The sequence below is a fragment of the Engystomops pustulosus genome, chromosome 7 (assembly GCF_040894005.1).
Source record: "Engystomops pustulosus chromosome 7, aEngPut4.maternal, whole genome shotgun sequence".
In the NCBI taxonomy this organism is placed as follows: Eukaryota; Metazoa; Chordata; class Amphibia; order Anura; family Leptodactylidae; genus Engystomops; species Engystomops pustulosus.
In genome coordinates, this window is record NC_092417.1 from 126,360,750 (window position 1) to 126,378,638 (window position 17,889).

General features: G+C 45.0%; 1 protein-coding gene across 2 annotated transcripts in view; it reads left to right on the top strand.

Moving 5' to 3' along the window:
- EDC4 (enhancer of mRNA decapping 4) overlaps positions 1–17,889 on the top strand; it is a 688,366-nt gene that overhangs the window by 510,060 nt on the left and 160,417 nt on the right. The window lies entirely within an intron of this gene.

Below are 17,889 nucleotides of genomic sequence, written 5' to 3' on the forward strand. Positions count from 1 at the left end.
TGAGGTTGACAGAACAGCTTCTAGGAAATATGCCAATACGTTTTCCTGGATTGAACAGGTAAAACAGCCCTCTTAACCCCTTCAGGACGTAGTCAGTTTAAAGCTTACAAGTGGTGGTGATCTGCAGGACCCACTCTTCAACCATAATATTTATTTGTATAACTCCACCCGGTTCCGTAATGCTTTACAGATTGTGGGGAACATATACAAATAAAATAAGACATTACAAAGTCATAACAGTCAAATGAAACAATTGGAGTGAGCAGTATAAGAGCTTGTATAATGGTTCAGCCATTTTTATAAGGGAGTGGAATAAAAATAATTTAATAAAAATGCTGCTGCTTGAACCAGCCAACAGCCATCATCTTATATACAAAGTCTGTGGGACTGCAATGAAGCATTTACTGAAAACGGGCAACCAATGCAGTGACTGGCATAGACTAGAAGTATCCATAAAGCGTTTTGGTCGGAAAGTCAAGCCTGGCTGCTGTATTCACAATGGATTGTAGAGTAGAGAGTTTAGTAATTGGAAGACCGATTAGTATGGAGCTACAGTAGTCGAGAGTGAATCGGAGCAACAATTTGTGTTTTAGAGATTTCAATTGTAAGAAATGGTCAGTTTCTAAAAATGTATTTAAGATGCATCCAGCAAAAGTAAGCAAGAAATTGAATATGCGGTGCAAAGGAGAGGTCTGAGACCTCGGCCCTGTTGCCTCGGGGGTTAGGTTGATATCGCGGAGAGAAATTGAGAGATCAGGGTTAAGTCCGTTAGTGGAAAGTGGAAAGACAAGAAGTTCCCTTTTGGAAGGATTATGTTTAAAGAAGAGAGAGGACATGATGTTAGAAACAGCAGACAATCACAAGTATGCTGGAGTAAGGCAGGAGTGATATTACGTGAAGACTTGTATAGCTGGGTATCATCAGCATAACGAGGATAAACACATCTGCTGATGGTTTGTCCAATGGGGGGCAGTATACTGGTCAGAGAGAATTAGAAAACCAAGAATGCAGTGTCCTTCAGGACAATGGTGCGAAGCATCCTAAGGAGCTGGTGGTTCACAGTATCAAATGCTGCCGAAAGATCCAGATGAACTAGCAGATTATGAATAGTGCCCTTTTGATTTAGCTGTGAGGTCATTGGAGACTGTAGTTAGATCCACAAGGAAAAGAAAAGTCCCTGCACAGCTCAAACAATGGTGTCTGTCCAACGCAGGTGTATCGTGTCGGTGGGGCAAATGGCTAGAAGTAAGTAGGTAGTGGACCGCTGCTGCTGAGGTTCCGTGGCGGTGTTGCTCAGCCTGAGTTTGAACAGGACTGTAATGCAAATAGAGAGAAGAAGAGGCGGCACTCACCGGACTGGTGGAACTACTTCCGGTGTGGTACAGGGGGAACACTGGAGCCATACGGCGACGGGCCTTTTCGCGCTTGCTAGCGCATCTTCAAGCCGTTGACTTCATCCGCCTGCGACGCGCAGAATATATGCAAGAGCGCCGGCGGCTGTCGTCAAGGAGACAGTGTAAACAAGGTAGGAAAGGGAACATGTGCATCGACAAAATGTAACATTGTGATATTAAAAACAAATACAAAAAGTAATGGAATGGAAGGGGGATGGGCACCCGTGTCATAAAAATAAAAATGACACGGGTGCCCATCCCCCTTCCATTCCATATTATAAAATGTACTGTATCTGTTGCTACGTTACCCCTATAACAATTATGTACTAGCGCTGTCTATTCTCTAGCTGTATAAGAATATACTTTTTGTATTTGTTTTTAATATCACAATGTTACATTTTAATGTCGATGCACATGTTCCCTTTCCTACCTTGTTTACACTGTCTCCTTGACGACAGCCGCCGGCGCTCTCGCATATATTCTGCGCGTCGCAGGCGGATGACGTCAACGGCTTGAAGATGCGTTAGCAAGCGCGAAACGGCCCGTCGCCGTATGGCTCCAGTGTTCCCCCTGTACCACACCGTTTGCTGAATAAAAAGAAGTAGTTCCACCAGTCCGGTGAGTGCCGCCTCTTCTTCTCTCTATTTGCATTACAGACTTTAGTTAGAGCAGTTTCGGTACAGTGCATAGAGCATAAACCAGATTGTAGTGGTTTAAGGAGGGAGTTAGCTGAGAGATAGCGGGTTAGTCAAGAATAGACCAGATGTTCAAGGAGTTTGTAGATAAAAGGGAGATTAGAGACTGGTTGGTGGTTAGCAGCAATAGATGGGCCCAGAGAAGGTTTCTTTAGTTATGGGTTGTGATCAGGGCTAGTAATTATATATGCTGAATATACATAGTAATTATATTATGCTGAATATATATAGTAATTAGGGTTAGTGATTAGGGCTAGTGGTTAAGGATATATATACTGTATATACAAAAGCAGATCTTGTACGTTATTACATATACTTACACCTACACAGATCTCCACCGTCTGTATCCCTTCTTTCGCTGACGTTTCAGTTACTGTTTTTTGTTTTGTCATAAAATGTAAAAAACTATTAAAAAAAATACTATAAAAATGCAAACAAAAAAAAAACCTTACTAGCATGGCTAAACGGATGAGGCCTATGCCTACATGTGTTCAGATACAGACACTGCAAGTGATGAAGAACACTATCTAATGTCCTCCTCTAGTGACAGTGATGAACCCTCACAAAGGTGCAGTAGGCAGAGTAAAGAGCAGTCAATTGACCCCAATTGTAAGCCCCCAAATGTTTTCTTCCCAATTTCCAACATTTGGTTTTAACCCAGGACAAATATTAATACAGATGGGTACATGGAACTTTTTTTAATTACATTTTTTACAGCAAAATTTGTAGACCTAATGGTTACACAGACAAATCTATATGCAGAACAGTTTCTGGCCAGTCACTCCGCATCATATTATCCTAGAAGCCAGAGTTGGCACCCCACTAATGCCACAGAATAAAAAAAAAAAAATCTGAGGGCTTTCTTAATATGGGACTTGTTAAAAAGCCTAGCATCCAGTCATATTGGTCCAGTGACGTTTTATACCACACACCGATGTACAGGGCTGTAATGACCTGAGTATTCATGAGGTGGTGGGACTAGGAGGCAGTGACTGGAGTGGGAGGGACGGTCTGGGTAAGAAGCAGCGCCTCGGACCGCCCACTCATGAATACGCTGGACCACTTTAAGCTTGGTACCGGCGCTCTCAGGGTTTGTTACTGCAGTGTTTGCTAGCTTTATCGGAAGGTTGCAATAAAGCTAGCAGTTTAACACTGCTGCATCTGTGGTAGTGCTAGGAGCTGCTAACCTCAGTAAGCAGCTCCTAGAGCATTTTTTTTTAGGTGACAGGTCCTCTTTAAGGCTGGCATAAAAATTACATAGAATGATCCGAACCCAACATTTATGGCCCCATACATCTAATGCTGCATTCTCACTTCCGCAAGGAGGACGTATATACGGCCGATATACGTCCCCTATAGACGGCAATGGGCATGCGGCGCCCTACGGGAGCGATACGGTGATGCACACGTGCGGCACCGTACCGCTCCGTACCCCGTGAAAAAATAGGACATGTCCTATTCTTTCACGGAATACGGCGCTGTGCGCCATGTTTACCTATGGAGAGGGGCGGGGGTGAGCAGCGCTCTCCCCCTCCTCCTCTCCCCACACGCTGCCGTGTGCCCGCCGTGTGACTCCAGCCTAAAATGTACTCTCCATCCAAACTCTCCATCCCCCAATAGTAAATAGGTCTCACCCAATAGGGGTAGATAATAATTTGGCAAGTTGTATTTCAACTACATTATTTTCTGATGCTCTTCTGGAAAATTTCTCTCCATTCATTACTCATGCATGCCTGAACGGAGACGATCATGCATGTGTATATAAGGTTTGTATCCCTCCCATAGCTATCAGCTGAATGAAGGTTCGAACAGCACCAATCACTATCTGTGCATAGGATGTATTAGTCTTAAACAATCTTGGTATTGTTTTATATTGGGGTGTGAGCCTCAAAAAGTCTGAACGTGCCAGTTAAAAGTGCAGTTTGAAGGACAATATGTGGCAAGTTCAAAACCTTTTTTACAAAAAAAAAAAAAAAAAAAATATATATATATATATATATATATATATATATATATACATATATATAGCTTTAACCCCTTAACGCTCTGCGTCGTAGCTCTACGGCGCAGAGGTATAAGGGATGTATGAAGAGGGCTCACGGGCTGAGTCCTCTTCATACAAAGGTGGGGGTTTTTGCATTTTGCAGAAAACCCCCACCGCTAATAACCGCGCTCAGTGCTTGCACCGATCACGGCTATTAACCATGTGATTACTGCCGGCAAAGTCGCGCGGGCGCCGCCATCTTTAATGCGATCGCCGCGCCCCCGAACGCCATCGGTTGCCATGGTAGCTTCGGGTCTTCTTTTGACACAGGGCTACATGGCTTCTGCAGATTCGTTACAATGAGCCAGTGGCTCATTGTAATGAATGTGCTGCAAAAATGCCACATATTGCAATACAGAAGTATTGCAGTATATGGTAGGAGCGATCTGACCATCTAGGGTTAATGTACCCTAGATGGTCTAAAAAATAGTGAAAAAAAAAGAAAAAAAAAGTTTAAAAAATAAAAAAAATTAATAAAATATTAAAAATTCAAATCACCCCCCCTTTCCCTAGAACGATATAAAACATAATAAACAGTAAAAATCACAAACATATTAGGTATCGCCGCATCCTAAAATGCCCGATCTATCAAAATATAAAAACGGTTACGGGCGGCGGTGACCTCCGAGGCGGGAAATGGCGCCCAAATGTCCGAAATGCGACTTTTACACCTTTTTACATAACATAAAAAATGAAATAAAAAAATGATCAAAATGTTGCACAGACCTCAAAATGGTAGCAATGAAAACGTTGCCTCATTTCGCAAAAAATGACACCTCAGACATCTCTGTGCACCAAAGTATGAAAAAGTTATTAGCGTCAGAAGATGGCAAAAAAATTTTTTTCTTTTTTGTACACAGTCGTTTAATTTTTGAAAATGTATTAAAACACAATAAAACCCATATAAATTTGGTATCACCGCGATCGCACCGAACCAAAGAATAAAGTAGGCGTGTTATTTGGAGCGAAGAGTGAAAGTCGTAAAAACTGAGCCCACAAGAACGTGACAATTTTTCCACATTTGGAATTTTTTTTCAGCTTCGCAGTACACGGCATGTTAAAATAAATAACATTACGGGAAAGTAACATTTGTTACGCACAAAATAAGCCCTCACACAGGTCTATACACGTAAAAATGAAAAAGTTATGGATTTTTGAAGTTGGAGAGCGAGAAATGAGCCGAAAAACCCTGCGTCCTTAAGGGGTTAAGGACCTGGCGGATTTTGTTATTTAATTTCCATTTTTCACTCCCCACAATCAACAATCTATAACTTTTTTTTAACACGTAAAAAGCTATGTCAATGTTTGTTTTCTGCACTTCGTAGTGATGGTACCGTATATACCAGTGATGGCGAACCTATGGCACAGGTGCCAGAGGGTGGCACTCAGAGCCCTTTCTATGGGCACCCCAGCTGTCACCCCAGGACAGAATTCACCAGTCAGGACTATTCCTTTAAAGATGTTGCTCTTTGCGTTCTTTTGAGGTGACACTTTCTTGGCTGATTGGAACTGCAGGAAGAACGAGAAGGTGTGAACAGGGACGCATTATCTTTTGAGGTCCTTCTGCCGGCCCCACTATTCTTCCTGTATAGAAATACCCTGGAAAGAAGCTACAATAATGTCTGAATTTACCCTCATTCTTTCAACTGTATTGGTGTTTTCAGGGGGCCGATTGAATGTTGTGGAAGAACAGGGAGCAAAAAATTACTGTTTAAGTTGTCATATTGGCACTTGACGGTAAATAACTGGGTTTTGGTTGTAGTTAGGGCACCTGATCTCTAAAAGCTTTGCCATCACTGGTATATACTCATGTATAAGCCGAGTTTTTCAGCACAAAAAATGTGCTGAAAAACCTCACCTCGGCTTATACACAAGTCAATTAACCCCTACTCAGCCTTTTTTGGCCTAAAGGACGCGGCCCCATTTTTCAAATCTGGCCTGTGTCACCATAAGTGGTTATAGCGTGGGAACGCTATGAGATATCCAGGGGATTTTGAGATTGTTTTCTCGTGACACATAGTACTTCAAATTAGTTTAAAAATTTGGATGAAATCTTTTGCGTTTAGTTATGAAAAAAAACAAAGTTTGGAAAAATTATTTATTTTCAACGTTCTAAATTCTCTACTTTTGATGCAGATAGTCATAGCGCTTAAATAAATTCATAACTTGCATTTCCCAAATGTCTGCTTTATGTTGGCATGGTTTTTTAAGATTCCACATATTTTACTAGAATGTTATGTGGCTCAGAATTTAGGTATCATTTTTCACATTTTTTGGAAAATCACCAAAACCCGTATTTAGATGGACCTGCTCAACTTCTAATTGACACTGAGAGGCCTAAATAATAGCTAGACTCATAAATTACCCCATTGTGGAAACTACACCACTCAACGTATGAAAAACCACTTTTAAGAAGTTTGTTAACCCTTTACGTGTTTTATAGGGGTAAAACAAAATGGAGGAGCAGTCTACAAATTGTAATATTTTTTCACAATACACTTATTTTGGGTGGAAAATTAAACATTTACAATGGATTAAATGAAAAAAGGCTCCACAAAGTTTGATACCCAATTTCTCCCGAGGTCACCGATACCCCATATTTGGTGGTAACCTGCTGTATGGGCACACTGCCGGGCATAAAAGGGAAGGAGGCGCCATCCAGATCAGATTTGCTATGTCACATTGTACAGGCTATAATTTTTTTGTGGACCTATAGGGGCTTATTTCTTTTGCCACATGAGATGCACTTTTCCGTTAGGTAATTTTGGGGCATCTATAGCTAATTGGTGAGATTTAATTAACTCTTTGTTGGTGGAGGAAATAAAAATCATCAATTTTTAGGAAATTTTTTATGTGTTTTTTTTTGGCCGTTAACCATACCATAAAAATAGTATATTATTTTTATTCTATGGGTCGGCACGATTACGAAAATACTTCATTTATGTATATATTTTTTATTTTTTCCCACTTTTACTGAATAAAAAGTAATTTGGCAAAATTGTTAATTTTAGCATCACATTTTTCACCTCACAAATCTGTTTAAGGGCTTATTTTTTGCGAGAATGATTGTTCTTTTTAGTGGTCTTATTTTAGATTCCGTAACTTTTTAAAATCTCTTTTTAGAGCATTTTTAAAGGGCATTAATAAAAAATCATCTTTTTTTCAGAGAGTTTTTTAGGTTGTTTTTTACGGGGTTCACTTTGCGGATCTAATAACGATTCTGTTTTATTATGCAGATTGTTACGGACGCAGGGATACCAAATATGTGGGGGTTTTGTGTATTTTATTCAATTGTACTGAATAAAAACTAATTTGTAGAAAATCTTATTCATTTTAGCATCACCATTTTGTCATATGCATAACTTTTTTATTTTTTGGCTGACAAATCTGGTTAGGGGCTTATTTTTTGCGAGAAAAGTTGTTCTTTTTAGTGGGCTTATTTTAGAGTGCATAAAATTTTTTAAATCACTTTTTCGAGCATTTTTTATAGGGTATTAATTAAAATTTATCTTTTTTCGGAACATTTTTTGCATTTTTTTTCCTCCGGCGGTTACCGTGCGGGTTCAGTATCGATTCTGTTTTATTATGCAGATTGTTATGAACGTGGCAATACCAAATATGCAGGGTTTTTTGGGGTTTTAATGTTTTTTATACTTAAGTGTTTTTATGGGAAAGGGACATTTTAGGGGCTTATATTTTGTATTTATTTATTATAATGTGTAGTGTTAAGTGTTTTTGCATGTTTTTACTTATACATACTTAAAATTAAATCAGCGATGCTCTGATCGCTGGTTTAAGTTCAATACACTGCTCTACAATACTATTGCGCATGCTCAGACAGTTTGCAGTCAGACCCGGAAGGCAGGGAGACCGGGCAGCTCCGGGGCACATGCCAGTCCCAGAAGAGGATCGGATCCCCCGGTAAGCGGCACAGGCGATCCGATCCATAGGGGGAAGACCCTTACACGCCGCGGTCGGCTCCGATCGTGGGTGTTAAAGCACGGTGTCAGCTGTACTAGACAGCTGACAGCCGCTGCTTCTGGTACCGGCTCCGTTTGTGAGCCGGTGCCAGAAGCAGGACGTTATAGTATCTAGCCACCGGGACGTACTATAACGTCCTGGTGCGCCTAGGGGTTAAAGAAAAAAATTTAATACTCACCCTCGACGGTGGCTCTCGATCCCCGGTGCCGGATGTCTTCTTTCTTCTTTTGCCGGCGGAGTCGCATCCATGCGATCTCCCCGCCGGCGCTCACTATGATGCGGCGGTGTGATGTCACCAGCAGTGACACTGCCGCATCATAGTGAGCGTCGGCGGGGAGATCGCATGGATGCGACTCCCCCGGCAAAAGAAGACAGAAGCCGCTGCCAGGGATCGAGAGCCACCGCCCAGGATCGGGGGTGAGTATCGCCGGAAAGTGAGAATTAAGTTTATTTTTTTTAATGTGCTCAACATACAGAGGGGCCGGCTGCCTGTATACTTGAGGAGGCAGGCTGTATACATTAGGGGGGCAGGCAGGCCGTATACATTAGAGGGGCAGGCTGGCTGTATACATTAGAGGGGCAGGCTGGCTGTATACATTAGAGGGGCAGGCTGGCTGTATACATTAGAGGGGCAGGCTGGCTGTATACATTAGAGGGGCAGGCTGGCTGTATACATTAGAGGGGCAGGCTGGCTGTATACATTAGAGGGGCAGGCTGGCTGTATACATTAGAGGGGCAGGCTGGCTGTATACATTAGAGGGGCAGGCTGGCTGTATACATTAGAGGGGCAGGCTGGCTGTATACATTAGAGGGGCAGGCTGGCTGTATACATTAGAGGGGCAGGCTGGCTGTATACATTAGAGGGGCAGGCTGGCTGTATACATTAGAGGGGCAGGCTGGCTGTATACATTAGGGGGGCAGGCTGGCTGTATACATTAGGGGGGCAGGCTGGCCGTATACATTAGGGGGGCAGGCTGGCCGTATACATTAGGGGGGCAGGCTGGCTGTATACATTAGGGGGGCTGGCTGGCTGTATACCACTTGGGGTTGGCTGTATACTACACCCTCGGCTTATACTCGAGTCAATAGGTTTTCCCAGTTTTTGGTGGTAAAATTATATACGGTATTTATCCTTCCATGCCGTTTGCTGGGAAGTGGGAAAAAATTTTCAAATGCAGGGAAATTGGTGAAAAAATACATTTACGCTGTTTTCTTGTGGGCTTGGATTTTATGGCTTTCACTGTGTGCCCCAAATGACATGTCTACTTTATTCTTCTTTGGGTTGGTGCAATCACAAGGATACAAAATTTGTATAGGTTGTATAATGTTTTCATACATTTACAAAAGTTAAAACCTGTACAAAATTTTTTTTTTAGATTTTGCCATCTTCTGGTGCTAATCATTTTTTTGTGTGGGTGGGGTCATTTTTTGCAACTTTTGATGAAGTTTTCAATGCTAGCATTTTTAGCGCTGTATGACCTTCTGATCACTTTTTAATTGAATTTTATATTTTTCAAAATGGCAAAAAGTGCCATTTTCAAATTTGGGCGCTATTTTCAGTTACAGGGTTAACTGCAGTGAGAAACTATTATATTTTGATAAAATATACAGTTCCGATTTACATACAAATTCAACTTAAGAACAAACCTACAGACCCTATCTTGTATGTAACCTGGGGACTGCCTGTATTAAAAATACAAAGTTAAAAATCTATCATGAAAAGTAAAGATTAGAGATGAGCGAGCACTAAAATGCTTGGGTACTCGTTATTCGAGATTAACTTTTCCCGATGCTCGAGTGCTCGTCTCGAATAACGAGCCCCATTGAAGTCAATGGGAGACTCAAGCATTTTTCAAGGGGACCAAGGCTCTGCACAGGGAAGCTTGGCCAAACACCTGGAAACCTCAGAAAAGGATGGAAACACCACGGAAATGGACAGGAAACAGCAGGGGCAGCATGCATGGATGCCTCTGAGGCTGCTTAAACGCACCATTATGCCAAAATTATGGGCAACAGCATGGCCATGACAGAGTGACAGAATGAAGCTAGATAGCATCTAAAACATCCAATAATTGACCCTGACACTATAGGGGACGGCATGCAGAGGCAGCGGCAGGCTAGAGAGTGGCATGGCGACATACCCTAAATGGACTCAGGCTTCAAACCAATGGGTGGCAGAGAGGAACCAAAGGAGGTGAGCAAGAAGCGCTCAAATAATATCGGTACATGATAAAAGTTTGCCAGTATATTTTGTGGATTACACAGCAGGGTGGCGACAAAGTTAACATGGAAGCCATGAAAACAACCCAAAATTCTGCCTGACACAGCTCGTTTGATAAGGGGACCATGTATGGAGGCAGTGAACTAGTAGTAGATTAAAGGTGCTGCAGTTAAAACTATGTTAGTTGGATCTTGGCATGGAGCTGGCGCTCCGCTGCCAGGCGAGCTTTCGCCAATCCAAGCCCCTGTCTCTAGGCTACTCCCCAAACAGCACTTCTAAGAACCTTTTGTATAAGATCAAGTATAGTAGCGTTCTTATAAGTTTAGGATATGGCGGGTGAGGGGAATGTAAACAGATGCGCAAGAAGCGCTGAAATAATATTGGTAAATGATAAAAGTTTGCCAGTATATTTTGTGGATTACACAGCAGGGTGGCGACAAAGTTAACAAGTTTGTTGTGGAAGCCATGAAAACAACCCAAAATTCTGCCTGACACAGCTCGTTTGATAAGGGGACCATGTATGCCTACAGTTCATGCCAGTCGCTGCACTGGCTGCCAGTCTCCTTTCGAATACAGTTTAAAATAATAACCCTCATCCATAAAGCTCTGTATAATGCTGCACCCCCCTACCTCTCCTCTCTTATCTCAGTCTATCGCCCAACCCGTGCTCTTAGATCCGCCAGTGATCTTGGATTATCCTCTACCCTAGTGCGGACCTCCCACTCACGTCTCCAAGACTTCTCTAGAGCTGCACCAATTCTATGGAATGCTCTGCCCCGGACTATCAGACTAATACCTAACCTCCAAAGTTTCAAACGTGCTCTTAAAACCCATTTCTTTAGGCAAGCCTATAACACTCATTAACTGCATGAAGTTTTAACTCTTCTACTAACCCGTCCTGTGTCGTCCTCCCATCTGTTATCCAGCAACCAACAGGCACCAGACTTCTCTGCAGTCCCATTTACCCTGGACCTGGTATATAAGATGACGGCTGAGTGGTTCAAGCGACAGCAATTCCATTTATTATATTTTGTTCTATTCCCTAAGAAGAATGGCTTGACCATTAAATATTCTTTTACCTCGTGTTACCCCATCATCTTCATAAACCGTAAGCTCTGGCGAGCAGGGACCTCACTCCTGTTGTTCCATACAAATGTTGTGCTCTGTTACATTACATTTGTATTTGTTTCCTATGATTTGTAAAGCGCTACGGAATATGATAGTGCTATATAAATAAAGATTATTATTATTATGGAGGCAGTGAACTAGTAGTAGATTAAAGGTGCTGCAGTTAAAACTATGTTAGTTGGATCTTGGGATGGAGCTGGCGCTCCGCTTCCAGGCGAGCTTTCGCCAATCCAAGCCCCTGTCTCTAGGCTACTCCCCAAACAGCACTTCTAAGAACCTTTTGTATAAGATCAAGTGTAATAGCGTTCTTATAAGTTTGGGATATGGCGGGTGAGGGGAATGTAAACAGATGCGCAAGAAGCGCTGAAATAATATCGGTAAATGATAAAAGTTTGGCAGTATATTTTGTGCATTACACAGCAGGGTGGCGACAAAGTTAACAAGTTTGATGTGGAATGCCCTGTAATAGCTCTTGGGCGGTGTGCCTTTTATCGTCTAGGCTCAGCAGTTTGAGCACCGCCTGCTGTCGCTTAGCGACGGCACTGCTGCTGTGCCTAGAGCTACCGACTGATGGCGCCATGCCCACGGATGGTAATTCGGAGATGGAGGAGGGGTGGGAGGAGGAGGAGGTATAGTAGGCCTTTGAGACCTGGACCGAGGTAGGCCCCGCAATCCTCGGCGTCGGCAGTATATGACCAGCCCCAGGGTCAGACTCGGTCCCAGCCTCCACCAAGTTAAGTGTAATAGCGTTCTTATAAGTTTGGGATATGGCGGGTGAGGGGAATGTAAACAGATGCGCAAGAAGCGCTGAAATAATATCCGTAAATGGTAAAAGTTTGGCAGTATATTTTGTGGATAACACAGCAGGGTGGCGACAAAGTTTACAACTTTGATGTGGAATCCATGAAAACAACCCAAATTTCTGCCTGACACACCTCGTTTGATAAGGGGATGATGTATGGAGGCAGCTATATGGACGACTTTTGGAGGTAGCAATGGAGACAACGTGTGGAGGCTGTTATGGAGACAATTTAATTTGGATAGTGCCTGTATGTGGCAGTCCAAAAAAGTTTTCAAACCAGAGGAGCAGGTAGGTGGCCCTCCAGAAAAATTGAATAGATTGAGTGCCTGTATGTGGCAGTGCCATAAATTGTTTAAAACAGAGGACCGGGTAGGTGGCCCTCCAAAAAAATTAAATGCATAAAGTACTATAGCTAGAGCCAGTGGGCCCTGTCAAAAAATAGCCAGTTTCCTCTGCTTTAGTGTACAAAGAGGAGGAGAAGGAGGAAAATGAGGAGGAGGAGTGCATAAATTATTCAGGTTGAGCTTCCTTCACCTGGTGGAGATTGGAAATTATGAGAAATCCAGGCTTTATTCATCTTAATAAGCGTCAGCCTGTCAGCGCTGTCAGTCGACAGGCGTGTACGCTTATCGATCATGATGCCACCAGCTACACTGAAAACCCGCTCGGACAACACGCTAGCGGCAGGGCAGGCAAGAACCTCCAAGGCGTACAGCGCCAGTTCGTGCCACATGTCCAGCTTTGAAACCCAGTAGTTGTAGGGAGCTGTGTGATCATTTAGGACGATGGTATGGTCAGCTACGTACTCCCTCACCATCTTTCTGTAAAGATCAGCCCTACTCTGCCGAGACTGGGGACAGGTGACAGTGTCTTGCTGGGGTGACATAAAGCTGGCAAAAGCCTTGTAAAGCGTACTCTTGCCAGTGCTGGACAAGCTGCCTGCTCGCCTACTCTCCCTCGCTACTTGTCCCGCAGAACTACGCACTCTGCCGCTAGCGCTGTCAGAAGGGAAATACTGTTTCAGCTTGTGCACCAGGGCCTGCTGGTATTCATGCATTCTCACACTCCTTTCCTCTCCAGGGATGAGAGTGGAAAGATTTTGCTTGTACCGTGGGTCGAGGAGAGTGAATACCCAGTAATCGGTGCTCGAATAGATTCTTTGAACGCGAGGGTCACGGGATAGGCAGCCTAGCATGAAATCTGCCATATGCGCTAGAGTACCAACGCGCAAGAATTCACTCCCCTCACTGGCCTGACTGTCCATTTCCTCCTCCTCCAACTCCTCTTCTTCTGCCCTTACACGCTGAACAGTGAAGGACTGAATGGTCCCCTCTTGTGTCTCGCCAACATTCTCCTCCTCTTCCTCCTCATCCTCCTCCACCTCCACCTCCTCCGATATGCGCTGAGAAACAGACCTAAGGGTGCTTTGGCTATCAACAAGGGAATCTTCTTCCCCCGTCTCTTGTGACGAGCGCAAAGCTTCCGACTTCATGCTGATCAGAGAGTTTTTCAACAGGCCAAGCAGCGGGATGGTGAGGCTGATGATGGCGGCATCGCCACTGACCATCTGTGTTGACTCCTCGAAGTTACTCAGCACCTGACAGATATCAGACATCCACGTCCACTCCTCATTGTAGACTTGAGGAAGCTGACTGACCTGACTACCAGTTCTGGTGGAAGTTGACATCTGGCAGTCTACAATCGCTCTGCGCTGCTGGTAAACTCTGGATAACATGGTTAATGTTGAATTCCACCTCGTGGGCACGTCGCACAACAGTCGGTGAGCAGGCAGTTGGAGGCGGCGCTGCGCTGCCCTGAGAGTGGCAGCATCTGTGCTGGACTTCCTGAAATGCGCACAGATGCGGCGCACCTTCGTGAGCAAATCAGACAGATTGGGGTATGTCTTGAGGAAACGCTGAACTATCAGATTTAACACATGGGCCAGGCATGGCACATGTGTCAGTCTGCCGAGTTGCAGAGCCGCCACCAGGTTACGGCCGTTGTCACACACAACCATGCCTGGCTTCAGGTTCAGCGGTGCCAGCCACAGATCAGTCTGCGCCGTGATGCCCTGTAATAGTTCTTGGGCGGTGTGCCTTTTATCGCTTAGGCTCAGCAGTTTGAGCACCGCCTGCTGTCGCTTAGCGACGGCACTGCTGCTGTGCCTAGAGCTAGCGACTGATGGCGCCATGCCCACGGATGGTAGTTCGGAGGAGGGGTGGGAGGAGGAGGAGGCGGCATAGTAGGCCTGAAAGACCTGGACCGAGGTAGGCCCCGCAATCCTCGGCGTCGGCAGTATATGACCAGCCGCAGGGTCAGACTCGGTCCCAGCCTCCACCAAGTTAACCCAATGTGCCGTCAGCGATATACAGTGGCCCTGCCCGGCAGCACTCGTCCACGTGTCCGTGGTCAGGTGGACCTTGTCAGAAACGGCGTTGGTCAGGGCACGGATGATGTTGTCTGACACGTGCTGGTGCAGGGATGGGACGGCACATCGGGAAAAGTAGTAGTGGCTGGGGACCGAATACCGAGGGGCAGCCGCCATGAGGTTGCGAAAGGCCTCGGTCTCTACTAGCCTATAGGGCAGCATCTCCAGGCTAAGCAATCTGGAGATGTGGACATTAAGGGCTTGGGCGTGCGGGTGGGTTGCACTATATTTCCGTTTCCGCTCCAGCGTCTGGGGTATGGAGAGCTGAACGCTGGTGGATGCTGTGGAGGATCGTGGAGGCGACGATGGGGTTTTTGTGCCAGGGTCCTGGGCAGGGGGCTGACTATCAGCTGACACAGGGGAAGGAGCAGTGGTGTTCACGGCCGGAGGTGAACGGGCTTGGTGCCACTGAGTGGGGTGTTTAGCATTCATATGCCTGCGCATACTGGTGGTAGTTAAGCTAGTAGTGGTGGAACCCCTGCTGATCCTGGTTTGGCAAAGGTTGCACACCACAGTCCGTCGGTCATCCGGTGTTTCCTTAAAGAACCTCCAGACTTCTGAAAATCTAGCCCTCGCCGCGGGAGCCCTCGCCACGGGAGCTTCACTACGTGACACATTTGGCGCTGATGCACCTGCTCTGGCCCTGCCTCTCCGTCTGGCCCCACCACTGCCTCTTCCAACCTGTTCTGGTCGAGGACTCTCCTCCGTCTCAGAAGCACTGTGTTCACCCGGCCTCTCAACCCAGCTTGGGTCTGTCACCTAATCATCCTCCGATCCCTCAGTCTGCTCCCCCCTCGGACTTCCTGCCCTGACAACAACTTCACCACTGTCTGACAACCGTGTCTCCTCATCGTCGGACACCTCTTTACACACTTCTTCCACTACGTCAAGAAGGTCATCATCACCCACCGACTGCGACTGGTGGAAAACCTGGGCATCGGAAAATTGCTCAGCAGCAAACGGACAAGTGGTTTGTGACTGTGGGAAGGGTCCAGAAAACAATTCCTCAGAGTATGCCGGTTCAAATGCCAAATTTTCCTGGGAGGGGGCAGACTGGGGGGGAGGAGGCTGAGGTGCAGGAGCTGGAGGAGTGCCGATTTCGGTGACATGGGTGGACTGCGTGGAAGACTGACTGGTGGACAAATTGCTTGAAGCATTGTCGGCAATCCACGACATCACCTGTTCGCACTGTTCTGGCCTCAACAGTGCTCTACCACGAGTCCCAGTAACTTCAGACATGAACCTAGGGAGTGTAGCTCTGCGGCGTTCCCCTGCTCCCTCATCAGCAGGTGGTGTCTCACCCCGCCCAGGACCACGGCCTCTGACCCCTGCAGTAGTTGGACGCCCACGTCCCCGCCCTCGTCCTCTACCCCTAGCCCTCGGGTTAAACATTTTGAAAATGAAAGTTTTAACTTTAATTTTTTTTTTACTTTTTTTTGTGTTTTTTTTGTGTTTTTTTTTTTTTGTGTGTTTTTTTAGTTTTTAAAACCAAACGATGCTATCCTATTGCTATGGCTATTTTCTAGCCAAGTATGAAAGCACACTGCTATGCCAGATGAGATGACGCTGAGTTACGAAAAAATAAACGTAAAATAAAAAGTAAATGGCAGACTGTGCCTAATTGAAATCAAACCCCTAATAAATTTTCCCACTTCAGTCTTTGCGATGGATATGTGCGTCACTAAGCGCTTAACACAACGGTCGCAAGTCTCACTACAAATTCCTCACAATATGGTAGTAGATGCACTACAGCAAGGACAGCCACCAGCAGATCAACCAGAAATAAAATATATAACGCTATTGTAGGCCTAAGTAAGCCGTTTGGATTCTCCTATGGCTATTTTCTAGCCAAGTATGAAAGCACACTGCTATGCCAGATGAGATGACGCTGAGTTCTGAAAAAATAATCGTAAAATAAAAAGGAAATGGCAGACTGTGCCTAATTGAAATCCAACCCTTAATAAATTGTCCCACTTCGGTCTTTGCGATGGATATGTGCGTCACTAAGCGCTAAACACAACGGTCGCAAGTCTCACTACAAATTCCTCACAATATGGTAGTAGATGCACTACAGCAAGGACAGCCACCAGCAGATCAACCAGAAATAAAATATATAACGCTATTGTAGGCCTAAGTAAGCCGTTTGGATTCTCCTATGGCTATTTTCTAGCCAAGTATGAAAGCACACTGCTATGCCAGATGAGATGACGCTGAGTTCTGAAAAAATAAACGTAAAATAAAAAGGAAATGGCAGACTGTGCCTAATTGAAATCAAACCCCTAATAAATTTTCCCACTTTGGTGTTTGAGGTGGATATGTGTGTCACTAAGAGCTAAACACAACGGTAGCAAGTCCCCCTGCAAATTCCTCACAATATGGTACTAGCTGCAAATAAAAAAAAAAAAAAGTATAACGTTATTGTAGCCCTAAGAAGGGCTGTTGGGTTCTTGGAGAATCACTCCTGCCTAACACTATTCTAATAGAACACCCTAACGCTTTCCCTGACCAGCAGCAGCTCTCTCCCTAGCGGCATCCAGACACAGAATGATCCGAGCAGCGCGGGCAGCGGCTAGTCTATTCCAGGGTCACCTGATCTGGCCAGCCAACCACTGCTATCGACGTGTAAGGGTACCACGTCATGCTGGGTGGAGTGCAGAGTCTCCTGGCTTGTGATTGGCTCTGTTTCTGGCCGCCAAAAAGCAAAACGGCGGGAGATGCCATTTTCTCGAGCGGGCGAAGTATTCGTCCGAGCAACGAGCAGTTTAGAGTACGCTAATGCTTGAACGAGCATCAAGCTCGGACAAGTATGTTCGCTCATCTCTAGTAAAGATCCAAGTGGATTCAAAACAATGTGGCAGGGTCCTCTCAGCTGAAAACATTGACCAAGACATGGATTTTTCGCCATATGGAAATAGTTTAATATCCATTACAAAGGTGCTCCACGGCGTGAGGACACTTGACTTACAGGTGACTCGTAGTTAGACGGGCCTCTCTGCCCACTGTGACCTCTAGTGAAGCTCTCCGCCTTCTTTACTTTAGTCCCAGGCTGAAATTATTATCTGTAAGGGGTCTATTATGAAGCGTTCCTAACTCTTGGTGGTCAACACTGTACTATTACGACGTGCAGTCTGACTAATTGCGCTCCACACTGTAATAGCGGGCAGGGCAACGGCAGTGTGAATGTAGCCTTAGCAGT